Genomic DNA, 15746 nt, shown 5'->3' with positions numbered 1-15746 from the left:
TTTAAATTCCTGCCAGTAGCAGATCTCTCATTTTGGTTATTCCTTGTGTTTCTCCTTCTTGGGAACTTGTCACTCTTTCATGTTAAGGTGGAACCAAGCAGTTTAATACATTTCAGACCTAAGACCTAGTTGAATTTTCCAAATGTTGGAAAATGCAGATGTTTCCACCCAACTAAACGGAAAAGCATATGTAAGCTAATATATGTCTTGCCCTCCACTCAACCTCCATCCAAGGAAAACAAGAACCTCTTAATCCCTTCACACTCCAAATAGGCTAGAGCAGGAATTGGCAAACCTTTCCTATAAAAGGCCAGATAATAAGTACTTTATTCTTTGTAGGCCATACCGTCTATGTCCAAACTACTCAACTCTGTTGTAGAACAAAAGCATCCTCAGAAAATCCATAGATGATTAAGCATGACTGTTTCTCAATAAAACTTTATTAACAAATCCTAAAATTTAAAGTTAGTATCAATTTGTGCATCACAAAATATTATTCTTCTTTTGATTCTTTTCAACCAATGAAAAATTTGAAAGTTATTCTCAGCTCGAGGGTCTCACCAAAAAGGTGACAGAACTGATTTTTCCCCTAATCATAGTTTGTTAACTTTGATGCCTAGAGAATGATTTAACTCCATGGAGCACACTGAAGGGAAAAGGTCAAAAGAAAAGGATTTCATTTTTAAAACACCAAATGGTAGCATTTAAGCTTAGGGAGGCAGAGTGCTATCTTATATACACCATCTGGCTGTGTGCTTAAGATAAATATCAAATGACTATGAGGATGCTTAAATTTAGTTATTTCAACATGGGGACAATGTTTCCTCAACGTTTTACTTCCATGTTTTTCACACCACTTTGATAAATCAAAAAGGATCACTCCTTATCATTTACCAATCAGTCAAAATTCCATCCTATTATAATAAGCTTTTAATTTCTTGACTACATGTGGCATTTACTTGTCAAGTGAAGGAGTTGACTGAAGAGAAGAAAAAGGAATAATTTTACAAAACAATGTTCTGGCTAAAACTCACATAATGTTTTTACCTACCACTAGTGATCTAGTATCTTTACCCAGTCTGTTGGTGAAGGTAGCCTTGTCATGTCTGTCTACCTAGTTTGGTGAATCCTCAGGCTCATCAGTGGACTTCTCAGAACTCTTGTTTCCTGCTCTATAAATAGGGATATTACTACCTCCCTCATAGGATTACCAGGAACAGATGAAAGAATGTACACTTTAAAAGCACTTTAAAAACAAATGCAAAATAGATGCCTTCCTTCCACAAAGGGAAACAGAGCACAAGGTAGCATCTGCTTTCAACAGAGATTGATGCTGTCCAACTTGGGTCTATCCTGAAATAATAAGCTCATGTAAAAGAGCTACCAGTGCAACAAGAAAAATAAATGTAAGCTTGAAAAAGTAATATTTCCTCTGTTAAATATCAGAACAGATTTTTAACTTTCCAAACATTAGTATCATAATTAAAAATTTAAAAATATTTTATAGGCAGCATTGAAAATCACATAGCCTTGCTTACCACAGAGAGGAAAATATTCACCCTAGCTCATGGGTGTCTTGATATAATTTTTCACCCAGATTAAACAGCAATAAAGAGTACCCTTTGAGTTTTCTCTAGAGAATTACCTGATTCAATTAAAGCAGGGTCTATCTTGCGACAGGTAGTCACAGCATTGCTACCCTAGACCAGGATTCTAAACATCTGCAGTGTGAAGGTGATAACCATTATGGAGTTGTTAATAGTAACTCCAATTTGGCTGACATCTTAAATTCTTTTTTTAACTTCATTCCACTAGAGAATAGTTGCTTTACAGTATTGTGTCCATTTCTGCTGTGAGGCATAGTGACCCAGTCATACATATCTATGGCTTAACCATACTGGTGCTCCAGGTCACAGTGATTAAATTAAGATTGCTCGACAGCAGCTACATGAGGACCTCTGTGAGCTTTCAAAAACACAAGTGAGTCAAATCATTTTCTTGCTTCAAATTTTTTCAGTGGCTCCCCTTCACTCCCAGAATCAGTTCAAACCCTCGATTTTAAAACACGGGATCTTTCTCGCTAGACACACCCATCTACTACCCTCTCTCCATTACCATGTGTACCTTTCACCCTAACTCTGCTGAAGTTTCCTCACAACTTCCCATGAACCCTCAGCACCCAGATACCCACAACAACTCTTCTCAAAGTTGTTAATAACTATGTTCATTATAATCACCCTATTAAGTGGAGAGACCATGAAGAACACAGAGCATGATCTATTCAGTATTCACAGGGTGTGGGTGACGGACACAACAGATAATGACAGATGTATCTGCTGAATGACTAACAAATTTAATACTAAATCTCTTTCAGGTTAGAATAAACACTGAAACAGTGTCCACCTCATGTATTTTAATGCAATATGATTTCATTATAAACAAAAATACTTAAATTATAAAGAGCTCCATTTCCAAATTAGGCACCAATTTATTATAAACCACACTGAAGCTCTTAAGTCTTATTTTTTGCCCTTCTCTAGGAAACACAAGTATGCATATTCTTAAACTGTAAAACCATTAGAGAAGGAGACATAAGGTTGGAGGGAGAGACTGCACACTGCAGAAACTACTTAAAAATACATACAAGGTCACAAAGAGATCAATAATAAAAAGTGTGGCTAGCATCCTGTTAGAAATTTTTTATACATACTCATGAGAATTATTACAAATAGGTTATTATTCCAGTGTGTGTTATGTAAATTATCTAATCTTGCAAAGCTAGTTACTGCCAAAGCTCAAACCAGAGCTCAAAGTTCTTTCTAATTCAGTGCTCTTTTAAAGAAGTAATTTTCTACAAAATGATTTCTCTTTAGAGAATCAAATGTCTTGCAATGCTTAATGGGATTTAAAACATTTAAGCTGACCATTTAAAAAATAGTCAAAGAAACAAAATTTTCTGATACTCAGGCTTATAATTGTGCCTAATAGTTTTGTCTACATCACATGGTTTAGTTTTAAGGAACATATAATGAAAAAGAGTATTCCACTGGGCCACCCTGCTACTGACAATTGTGTGATTGGGGGAAGTACTTCTTTCGCAAGCCTCAATACACACATTTGTTTGGGTTGGGAGGAGAGAGAGAGGGAATAGAATTCATTAGATCTCTTGCCTATGTGTGCAGTTTTTAATTAGTGTGAGGGAACATCTACATGCCTAACAAAAGCCTTGTAGGATTGTGGACATACACATACACAAGGTTGATCAGCAAGTGTTTATTAATTGAATAAAAGATCCTCTCCTTTAAGAACTACTTGAAATATGTGTTATTACTTGTTATCCTCAGCACAATGCAACGAGCTATTGCTTATCTTTATCTGAACTTTGTTTACAGAATGAAGAGACAGGAAATAATTCATGGTGTAAGAAATAGCTCACAGTATACCCAATTTAAGGTAATAGAAAAGAATCATCTAATTAGCCTCATTATCATCAATGTTAGCTCATTAAAAGAAGTAAAAAGAGCTGTCACTTGGTAAATAATGGCCTCCTGGTTGCTCCATTATTCCACCTTCCCAGATAATTATGTTCAGCATTTCATCAAGAAATTAGTTTACCTTTACATGATTTTAAATGCTAAAGGTAGTTAATATAAATGTCTACATAAAATGCAAAACAGTTTCAATTCTTACTTAGCTTACCTGTTCCACTTAAAAAATGATCCCTCCCCAACAAATCAGAGAGCATTCCAGGAAGCATAGAGTTCAGGGACAATGAACAGGGGTTGTCAGCAGATACATGTTCCAGTCACAAATCCACTGCATGACTTTGAACAAGCTATTTAACTTCTCTAGGTCTCCTTTTACTTGCTTCCAACAGTCATAAGCAGGTGAAAGGACTTAACCAAAAGGAGAGTGATAGGTAAGTCTTCACTCTCCCAAGGCAACAGAAAGAAAAATAAAAATAAACCAATGGGACCTAATCAAACTGATAAGCTTTTGCACAGCAAAGGAAACCAGAAAAAACAAAAACAAACAAAAAAACCGTATGGAATGGGATAAAATAGTTTCAAATGATGGAACTGATAAAGGCTTAATCTCTAAAATATACAAATAACTTATACAATTCAACAGCAAAAATACCAACAACCCAATTGAAATATGGGCAGAAGACCTGAAGAGACATACCAATGGCCAACAGGCACATGAAAAATGCTCAACATCACTAAGTATTAGAGATATGCAAGTCAAAACTACAATGAAGTACCACCTCATACCAGTCAGAATGGCCATCATTAACAAGTCAACAAATAAATGCTGGAGAGGGTGTGGAAAAAAGGGTACCCTCCTTCACTCTTGGTAGGAAACGTAAGTTGGTACAACCACTATGGAAAACGGTATGGAGGTACCTCAGAAAACTAAATATAGAATTACTATATGATCCAGCAATCCCACTCCTGGGCATATATCCAGAGAAAACCTTCATTCAAAAAGATACATGCACCTGTATGTTCATTGCAGCACTATTCACAATAGCCAAGTTATGGAAACAACCAAAATATCCATTGACAGAAGGATTAAGAAGATGTGGTACATATACACAATGGACTACTATTCAGCCATAAAAAAGAACAAAATAATGCCATTAGCAGCAACATGGATTGAACCAGAGACTGTCATACTAAGTGAAATAAGTCAGAAAAAGACAAATACCATACAATATCACTTATATATGGAATCTAATATATGGCATAAATGAACCTATCTACAGAAAAGAAACAAACTCATGGACTTGGAGAACAGACTTGTGGTTGCCAATGTAGAGGGGGAGGGAGTGGGATGGACTTGGAATTTGGGCTTAGTAGCTGCAAACTATTGCATTTGGAGTGGATACAGCAGGATATATATAGCACAGGGAACTATATATAGTCATTTGTGATGGAACATAATAGAGGATAATGTGAGAAAAAGAATGTGTGTATATATATATATATATGTATAACTGGGTCACTTTGCTGTACATTGACAGAACATTGTAAATCAACTATAGTAGAAAAAAATATTTTTTAAAAAAGTCTTCACTATCCTAGTAAGCACCTGGAATCTTTCATAGAGAAGCAGCCAAAATTACTGAGCCTCCCTCTCTTTCTCAGAGACCCCCACCACCTGGGACATTTCAATCATTCAATTCATACATATTGAGCACCTATTAGAATGCCAAGTTCTTGACTAGCTGACCTCAGCCAGTTAAACAGTGGCCCTGGTGAGACCAATCCTTTATATACAAACTCCTAAACCTAAAATCTATTGACAAATGTTTTATCCAGGCATGGGTACATCAAAATAATAGCCCACTCTCTTGCAGAGATGGCTTTTCTTGAGAAGAAGGCAACTTAGCAGGTAATGACATCCCAATTATCTTTGGATAAGGGGACAGCAGGGCCATCCTCATGATCCCTCTAAGGAACTATTCCTAACTTTATCAAGTTTGGCAGGGTTATTAATTGGCTAGTGGCAGCTTTTTCAATGTCAAGCCACTTTGGGACAATAAGATTTCTCCAGCTGGCAGTAACCTGTTAACCCAAAGAATGGCCCACAAGGCAAGGTCCCTCTTTGAGAAACAAACCATCTCAAGAGAATAACCTTTCAAAGAGTGCCAATTAAAAGTGAAGACCTTACTGCACCCCCTCCAAAGCTAGATTGTAAAACTTAACTAATAATGTGCTTTTTGTTATTTCCTTTTCTCCAAGAGAAGCAGAAAGCTAAGGTTAAAGAAACAGGAATTAAGATTCAGCTCTGCTTTATACTGTGGGTCTTCAGGTAGGTTTTGAACCATTCTAAGCTTATCTTTTCAATTGTAAAATGTAAATGTTTATCTGTAACACAGAATTTTGTTTGTCTTTTGTCTTTTTAGGGCTGCACCCATGGCATGTGGAGGTTCCCAGGCTGGGGGTATAATCAGAGCTACAGCTGCCGGCCTATGCCGCAGCCACAGCAGATCCAAGCCATGTCTGCAACCTACACTACAGCTCACAGCAACACTAGATCCTTAACCCACTGAGTGTGAGGCCAGGGATCAAACCCGCAACCTCATGGTTCCTAGTTGGATTCGTTTCCACTGCACCATGACAGGAATTCCTGCAACACAGAATTGTTGAGCGAATATTGGAATAGCCATCCCCACCCAGAGTTTGAGAAGAGAGCCCAGTCTCAAATAACAAAATGCAGTAATTTCTTAACACAGAACTTTAGGACAGTGATTTCATGGACTCCTCTGGTTTTTACAGGTAAGAACACTGGGGCTCAGAATACGAGGCTCCCTCATTGTCACAGAGTAAACTGGGATCCCTGTCAGATCTCCAACCTTGAGACAGCTGTAGGCAGAGCCATCAGAAAGCCCCTCTCTGACCAAGCACTTCTGCCCATTAATACTTCTCTGCTCTTCCTTCCAAAGTATGGTCCAAAATAAAGGTTTACAATGTTGCGGAGTTCCCGTCGTGGCGCAGTGGTTAACGAATCTGACTAGGAACCATGAGGTTGCAGGTTCGGTCCCTGCCCCTGCTCAGTGGGTTAACGATCCGGCGTTGCCGTGAGCTGTGGTGTAGGTTGCAGACTCGGCTTGGATCCTGCGTTGCTGTGGCTCTGGCGTAGGCCAGTGGCTACAGCTCCGATTGGACCCCTAGCCTGGGAATCTCCATGTGCCGCGGGAGCGGCCCAAAGAAATAGCACAAAGACAAAAAAAAAAAAAAAAAAATGTTTCTACTTATGCAGAAGCTATATTTCAATCAGAAGCTTTATCGACAAAATCAAGACAAATGCAGATTAGATTCTAAAATGTCAGGACAGAATTATAAACCAGGAAACCATATTGCCAGAACACATAAAGGATTGGGAATGGTTATTAGAAAGACGGAGTTAGGAGAAAATGGGGGAGGCAGAAAAGGGAGTCAGTGGAGGGGAAAGTTAGCAGCACTGGAAGCCTGACCTGAAAGCCAGTGTATTCTACCACAATCAATATAGTAGAGCCCAGAATCAGATATAGGATTATGGATTTTGGTATTGATCATTAATGAGGGACATAAGGAAGAACACACATTTCTTCACAATATCCTCAAATGCTTGCTTAAGCCATATTAAAATATGTCTTTTCCCAAATGCCAAGCCTTCTTTTCCATAATTAGTGACAGATGGAGACAACATAATTGTCACACTGTAGAAGTGAATCACAAAGTGTAGTGTCTGAGCCAGCCACAGTAGCAGTACCTGGAAACTGCATGAAAAGGCAAGCTAGGCACCTCTTGAGATCTACCAAATCAGAAACTCTAGGGGAAGACCTGGCAATCAGTGTTTTTACAGATGATTCTGATGCATGCTTCAGTTCAAGTGCTGCCTCATTTTACTCCTTTGCTGCCACTGAAGAATATTCTAAAATAAGATGACTGTCTGCCCAGCTTATGGTCCCTCCATCCTCACCCTCCAGGATTCCATACTCAAACTTTAGGTTCCAACTCTGAGCTGAGTCTCTGCTATGAATGCCCTTTTCCCTCTTGCTCTTACTCACCCTCCTCCTCCTCTGGGATTGTTTCAGGTAACACACTCTGAGAAATCCTAAGATGCACCCACTCCAGGTGCATGTTAGTTGATATCCACAGGTTCCCTGAGCACTCAGTGCATCCTTATCACAGTTCTTATCACACTGTATCCCTTGCATTTTCTCTAAAAACACACATTGTGCCTGCATAGTATATGAAGGTAAGTGTTAAGTGTTTGCTATGTTTACATACTTTATTAAGCAGCCTAAACCATCCCCCAAATTACAATGTGCCCTCTCTTTCTTCACCAGATGAATATATACCATTAGCACTGGGAAAACTACCCAAGTATCCCCTTCATCATCATCATGCCTCCTTGATTCTATTGTGGCCTCTACTCCAAATAAAGAATATGAGAGGCTCCTTAAAAGGATCCCTAATCCATCTGGTAGCTTGCTGAAGTAAAACAGCTCTAACACAATACATGATTTAGGACATTTCTGGTTTCTTTTAAATGTAATCATAATAGTCCCTAAATCTGAATACTATTTTTCATTGGAGCAGTATCAATCATTTATCACCTCCAGGTTTCCCACCAAGGTCTCATTCCTGACCCTTTCATGTATCATGTTCATCCATTTCCTCTGAATGCCCCCTAACTCTTAACTACTTCTTAAGCCACCCAGGCTAGATCGTGAAGGAAGCAGAGAGTATCACTAAGTTATAGAGTTTCTGTAGCCTTTCCTGACTGTTCTCACCTAACCACTCCCTTCTCTTACCCCTGTTATAATTATGTGATACACCATTCCCATGTGATTGTATGCTCCAGCAGCACTTTAGGCAATGGTGCTGAGTATTACTCTTGTCTAATTCTATCAGTTTTACCTGCAACCCAACTGTATATTGTCAATTTGTGTCTTCTAAATAAAGAAATTCTGTCATTTTATTTTACTTTTCCTATAATCCACCAATACTGAGGTTACATCAATATATTTGTAAGAGGGAGTTCCCATCATGGCTCAATGGTTAACAAATCCAACTAGGAACCATGATTGCGGGTTCAATCCCTGGCCTTGCTCAGTGGGTTAAGGATCTGGTGTTGCCGTGAGCTGTGGTGTAGCTTGCAGACGAAGCTCGGATCCCGCTTTGCTGTGGCTCTGGCGTAGGCTGGTGGCTACAGCTCCCATTCGACCCCTAGCCTGGGAATCTCCATGTGCCATGGGAGCGGCCCTAGAAAAGACAAAAAGACCCCCCTAAAATTATATATATATATAATATATATTATATATATAATATATTTATATATTTATTATATATAATATATATTTATTATATATATATTTATATATATATAAATATATTATATATATATATATTTGTGAGAGGTCTACATCTTTATAGATCTTTAAAGTCTAAAGACTCTATGGTACTCAGAGTAATTATACCTGTCCCCTCATTTGCAGGCTAGTTATCCAGATTTGATTAAAAACATTGTAAACATATTTCTCTTAATTGTAAATGCCTTAACCTTTTGCCAAATCCATCATTAAACTGCATGACTCAAGGATGGCAGGTGTTTCCAAAAGTACTCAAACTTGACATGTAGTAATACACATAATAAAAACACCTAAACACTGATCTCGGAGGTCACAAACTAAGGGATGGTTACACTTAACTTTGCATTTTTCTCCTATGTTCAAAATTACTAGTTTTTAAACTCATGTCTTTTCAAAAACAAACTAGGCATTCTCCTAGCCCCAAACACGTTTCTCACAAAGTGCCAAAAACACAGGCAGAATCATAAAATGTAACAGAGTGAAAACAAAAGTAGCAAGTTCATTGGATACAGAATTGCAAAATCTCATTTCAGTGATTTTTGTTTGCAAATGATTTTTGAAAATACACTGTCTCTGGCAAGACAAGTATACATATTATTTTCTTACAGGTAAAAATTCTACTAGTCTGTTTTCTTTCACTTCAGCCTGTTTTTTTTGATACTCTTCCTAGTATGTAAATAAAACAAAACCTGGTACTTTATAAATTGCTGATTCAACAACTGTTTTGTCCAAAGCTAATTTCCCCACTTAGGTTTTAGATGCTGTGTTCTTCTGTCTCTTCAATGATCTTGTTTCTTTAATCCTATCTCTCTTACTCCACCTCAACTGGCTACTTCCCATTCAAATCTCCCTACACACACACACACACACACACACACACGCTCTCTCTTCCTAATTCATGGGGCTTCTAATTATTATCAGATACTTTTTTTCAACAAATTTAGCAGAGAGGGGAAAGAAGAGAAAATAGTGTCTACAATCCATCCCACAGTAGCTTCCCCAAGACTCCATTTGCTTCCTGAAATCAGAACAATCACGGTAGTGCTCCAGCAATGAAACAACTCCCATTAAGGTCAACAATTCTATTTGGCACTGACCCCCTGATACTTCAAGTTATCCTACTCACTTCTGGGACATTATTCTCTAATTTCCTGTCTTCCTGGAGACTCTAACACAGCTTCCTTCATGGGCTTTTCTTTGCTTGCTCTTAAATGTCAATATTCTTCAGCTTTCAATCCTCAGAACTCATTTTCTCTCTCAGTTGATTTTTTTTTTTCAGTAATTCAGTTCAGATCTCCCTTGACAGCTCCAGACCCTTACACCTAACTGCTCATCGGGCATCCTCCCCAGGATGCCTCACACTATCTCAAGCTGAGCATGTCCCAAACCAACCATTCTCTTCTCCACCATCATGACTTCTCTCTCCAGCGAATATGCTCCTCCTCTCATAATTTGTACCTTGATGAATTCTACTCTTCAGCTCTCAAACCAAAATCATAAGTCATCTTAATTCCTCCCTTCACCTTTGGCTAACATCCTCCAATTGATTATGAAGTCCTATTGATTCTTCCTCAGTCTCTCTCCCTCCACTCCATTTCCACTATAACTACCTTAGTTCATTCATTCATTCAAATATTTACTAAGCATCCACTATGTGTTGGACTCCATTTTGCATTATCAAGACCATGAACAATATAGACTAAAATCCCCTCCTTGCATCCTAGTTGGGTGAGGTGAATAAAACTTGTAAGTTAAATATAAAGTATGTCAGTTACCCATAAGTGCTAAGGAAAAAAGGGAAGGAAGGAATGAGCGAAAGAGGGAGCAAAGAAGAGAGGGAAGGATAAAAAAAAAAAAAAAAAAGGAAAAAGGAAATGCTGGGGTAGGGAAGCTTGAAATTTATATAGATTGGCCAGGTAGGGTCTGATGAGAATACAGCTGTTCTCATTTTCTTTTTACCTAAGACTATTGATCTTGTGCCTTTATTACTGACTTCCCTCTAACCTATCTCCCATGCTGCCAGAAGAAAAACATTTCCCAAAACCATAATCTTATAATTCCCTTACTTGTAATCTTTTGTTGATAACTGTGGCTTTCAGGATGTTTCAGCTACCTAAGTTTAGCACATATGGTCTGAAAAGGCCCAGTCCCCACCAACCTAACTAGCATCATTTCTGCTTTTACAATGGAACTGTACTCAACCACCTGCATTTTACTTTACAATGAATGATTTTTGTGTGTCTCCATACCTTTCCATGTGTTTTTCCCCCTTTGTTCTATAATACTTAATCCTAATAATTCTAACACCCAGAGAAAGAATCTCCTTCATTGCTGAAATCCACTCCAACCATAGAAAGTGCATTTTACTCAGTTGGTAACTTTGTCCACAAAATACAAACACCATAACCTACTTTGAAAAATAAATGAGAAAAAAAAAGTACATCTAAGAGTAGATGGCACAGAACGCAAGCTAAATAATTAGCAGCCTTTACCATATAATACACTTTATTAACTATATTTCCACTAGACCAGGCTTACTCAACCTCAAAACTACTGACATTTCAGGCCAGGTAATTCTTTGCTGCAGGAGGCTGTCCTGTGCATTGGAGAAAGTTGAGCAGTATCTATGGCCTTTGTCCACTAGATACCACTAGCACCCCTCCACTTGTAATAACCACAAGATCTGCAAATACTACTCAAATATTCCCTGATGGGCAAAATAACCCCTGGTAGAGAATCTCTGTACTATACCACAAGCACCTAAAGGGCATAATTTAGTAATTAATCATTATTTTATCTCCAGGTATCTAGTACCAAAGCCAGCACACAATAGGTGTTCAATAAATACATCATAAAAACCACAAACCTGCCATCTAGCACCATAGATCAAGTTTACTTATTTTTGAAGAGCATGTGAATGCATGTATTATTTTTACAGCTTCTTTCATTCAGTGTTATATTGTGAGAGTCATTTATGATGCTGCATGTTGCAGTAGCCCATTCATCTCTACTTTTTGTACTTTTTTTAAGATACTTTATTGTTTGAACATTTGAGTTGTTTCCAACTTATAGCTGATATGACTAGTGTTGTCATGAATAAATAATCTCTTATATGTGTTTGGTTACAAGTCAGGACAGCAGTTTTGTTGAAGGAGTGAGAGGAGTGACTGGGAAGGATACAATGTGGGTTTCCTGGGGCGCCGCTAACTAACGGTCCTTAAATGGTGGTTACATATGAGTGTCCACTTTGTGATAATTCAGTGAATGCTCCACTGAATTCACATTTATATGTGACATATAACTGTGTCATAAATAAAAAGCTTCAAATGAAGTATATTACTAAGAACAAAAACAGTTGTGCAAGAGAGGGAAAAAGAAGGCCAAGGATTCTGGTAAATTTCTACAATGCCAATATTCATGTGAAAAATATTTACCTTCATTTGTATCAAAGTATATACAAACAAAAAATGTATTTTTGTACTTTTTGTCAATAATAACCAGCATTGTTGAGATGTAAGGGAAAATGTCTGCCATTAGTAGATGTGAATGAGTAAAACTTCCACAAAAGGTCATTTGTCACTATGTATCAAAAGTTTTTAGGAGTTCCCCTCCTGGCGCAGCAGAAATGAATCTGAGTAGGAACTTATAAGGTTGCAGGTTCAATCCCTGGCCTTGTTCAGTGGATTAAGGATCTGGCATTGCCATGAGCTTTGGTGTAGGTCAGACATGGCTTGGATCTGGCGTTGCTGTGGCTGTGGCGTAGGCCAGTGGCTACAGCTCCAATTAGACCCCTAGCCTGGGAACCTCCATATGCCATGGGTGTGGCCCTAAAAAGACAAAAAAAAAGTCTTTAAAATATGCATTATGGCTATATCTCAACTACGTCTCAATAAAGTGGGGAAATATGCTAAGTTTAAAAGCTTATCTTATAAAAATAAATCAGAAAATGTGTAAAACTGCATGTGTATATAAGCAAAATAATATAGATTTAAAGAAATTCTTCATATAACTGCTTATAATGGTGAAAACTAAAAGCAAATTTTTAATAGAGTAGTAGATAGATATATTATGGTACATCCATTCAGAAGAACACATGCAGTCATATTTAATGACATGAAAAATGTTCATAATTCATTAAAAGAAGTTACAAAACAGAAAAAAAGACATATTTGTAAGGAAAGACAGACATAAATATGCACAGAAACAAAATATCAAAGAATGGAAGATAAAGTGTTGATTTTTGTTATCTTCTAGTAGCATTTATTTCTGTTTTTGCTTTTTAAAGGTCTATGTGCTTTCTATTAGAAATATGTGTAACAATTTTAAAAATTAAGCTTTTTCATGTAAATGGCTTTATCAATGAATGAAAAAGAAAATATGAGAGAAATATCACCTAACAATAACATAGACAATATCAGCTCTTGTTGTCTTAGTACATATTTCCACAGTATGTCACAATGATTACTGAATTGGTTTTTATAAGCATATTTGAATTTTACAAGCTCCACACTATATGGACCAAGAAGCCAACTTCAGCCAACATTGTGTAGAGCAAGTCTTCCTTTGGAAGAAAGGTTTTTCTTTATAATAGAATTTACCCTAGTGATTAGGAAAACAGATGAGCAAGTTTCATTTACAAGATTTTTTAAATCTACTGTTACTTAAAAGTATAATCCTCTCTTATGTCTAGCACTAATCTCTTAGAAAATGGATCTAATCTCAAATTTTAAGTTAGTGACAGTGTTTCCAATTTAAATGTCTCATCCTCTGAATAGAAAACAGAAAAATGCAATGTATGCAAAGTATCTATGAAAAAAAGCAAATATTAAGAACGAACCATGGTCATCTGAAGTCATATACTGAGAATTTCAGAAATAATTTTCCACTTTCATTTTGCCTCACTGGAGTCTTGTTAATAAGCACTTACTGCTTATACCAGATAAGTAATGATTTCTAGGTCAGTAAACTGCAACATTGATTGCATTCACTTACAATAAGTATAACCACAGCAAACCCATTTTCACATGTCGATTCTCTTCTCAAGCCTGATTTACAGTCACTGCTCTCCTCTCCATTTCTGAGAAAAGGGATCAACTTAGCCAAAAATGTGTGTGTTAACCCTGCTTCAGAGCATCTCTTTAAGGAAGGTCCTATTGATAGACTATGATGTATTGCTGAATTACTACCCATTGCAGTTTGGCCAGGATAGTCCTAGTTCACACCCAATATCCCTTCATAGCTACTATTAACAGCCTCTTTCAATTGCCAGTGTCCCAGGTGGGCTAATACATTATATGGTCATCCTACCACCCATACACAATGTGTAGAATGCTAGGGATAAAAGTTGGAATAAATGCCTGGAGCCATATACACCCTTATCTTATTGTCCTTGTGCACTGACAGTCTGGAATAAAACACCCGCAGAATATTCATAGACTCAAATCCTCCCCTATATGTTGTCTAAAGCAGTATGAACAGGAATCTATTTCAAAAAGGACCCATCCTCCTACGGAGGATCAAAACCAGGAGGATATACCTTACTAGACAGCTCAAATAATATATCTTAGGGACAATGTACATATATGAAAAAATTAGCCAATCTATATACTTTGGGGGAGCTGGTCCCTCTAGGTATTAATCCAAACAATTCCATGAAATGGAAGTACATAAAAATTTCCAAGCCCACTTATTTCTATCTGTGCTAAAGGCAAAACTATTCACCCAGTCATCTTCACTAGAAACCTTAGGATCAAATTTGATTCTCTCTTCACACTATTAACTCAGTTACTAGGTCTCATTGATCCTATTTTACAAGTCTCTGGAATTCATTATGCACAAACCTTTCATCAGAACATGATTTCTCATCCACAATTGTTACAGCAGCCTTCTCCAACTCATCTCTTGCACTTCTGCAAGAACTATCTTAAATAAAACAATTGCTTTAGTTCACTGCCAACACTCAGATATCCACCCTCAGATAATATCCAGACTTAACATGGCACTCCAGACCTTTATCATTTGCATTCAATACTCTGTTTTCATTCTCAATTCCAACCCACTGCACACTAAGCACAAACTATTCAATGGTTCTCCTCCAGGGATGGTACTGCTCCCTTAGGAGGTTTTTGGCAATTTGGGGGGACAATTTTTTTTGTCACAATGATTTGGGGGAAAAAAAGAATACTTAATGAGCATAAACTAAGAATGCTAAATGTCTAGTCATATAGAAGCTGCCTTTCCAAGATGCCAATTGCACCCCCAAATGAGACTTCTTGTTTCCCAAATACCTTTTTACAAACATGTGATTCTTCTCAGAAACTGTTTAACCTCCCTCTACTACCTCTGCCTCTTTCCAAAATAACACTGTCCTTAGATGATAAAATTCAAACTCTCTTCTTACCTAAAGACCTCAGTTGATTTAATAGTCATGCCTGTAGTATATTAATTGGAGATAATTAAATCTCTCCCATTAAATACTGGTTGCCTGCTGATCTGGTACTTGGTAGATTCAATTATGGTTGAACTTCTTGTGTATGTATTATTTCACTTCATGTTCCTTTTCCTTACCCCTTCTATCCTCTAAAATTTGAATTCCCTTTAAAAATGGGGGGGGGGATATTCCTTTGGTATCTCTCTCATTTTTTAAAAAATGTCGTTTCTATTATTTACCTAGACATTGAAAATAATTCTATAAGTTATTTTTGGATTAAAATATAAAAAATTGTCCTTGCATTCCCATGTAGAGAATACCACTTCCTAATAACCTTTCTGTAGTTGTTAAACTTAGAATACTTTGAAGTAAACTAAATATTTTAGTTCCATCTTTTATCAGTAATGTTGCTTTAAATTTATGTATTAAATTACATATTAGACTAAGTAT

General features: G+C 37.2%; 1 protein-coding gene across 3 annotated transcripts in view; it reads right to left on the bottom strand.

Annotated features, from left to right (window-relative positions):
* The window catches only part of RSPO2 (R-spondin 2), a 165029-nt gene that overhangs the window by 65582 nt on the left and 83701 nt on the right, over positions 1-15746 (bottom strand). The gene's annotated exons all lie outside the window — the stretch shown is intronic.

Source organism: Sus scrofa, chromosome 4 (genome assembly GCF_054392235.1).
Source record: "Sus scrofa isolate SSC_HxYL_T2T_F1_AM1 chromosome 4, Sscrofa_HxYL_maternal_Yorkshire_Landrace_v2.0, whole genome shotgun sequence".
Classification (NCBI taxonomy): Eukaryota; Metazoa; Chordata; class Mammalia; order Artiodactyla; family Suidae; genus Sus; species Sus scrofa.
This window is presented reverse-complemented; position numbering and strand designations above follow the sequence as displayed.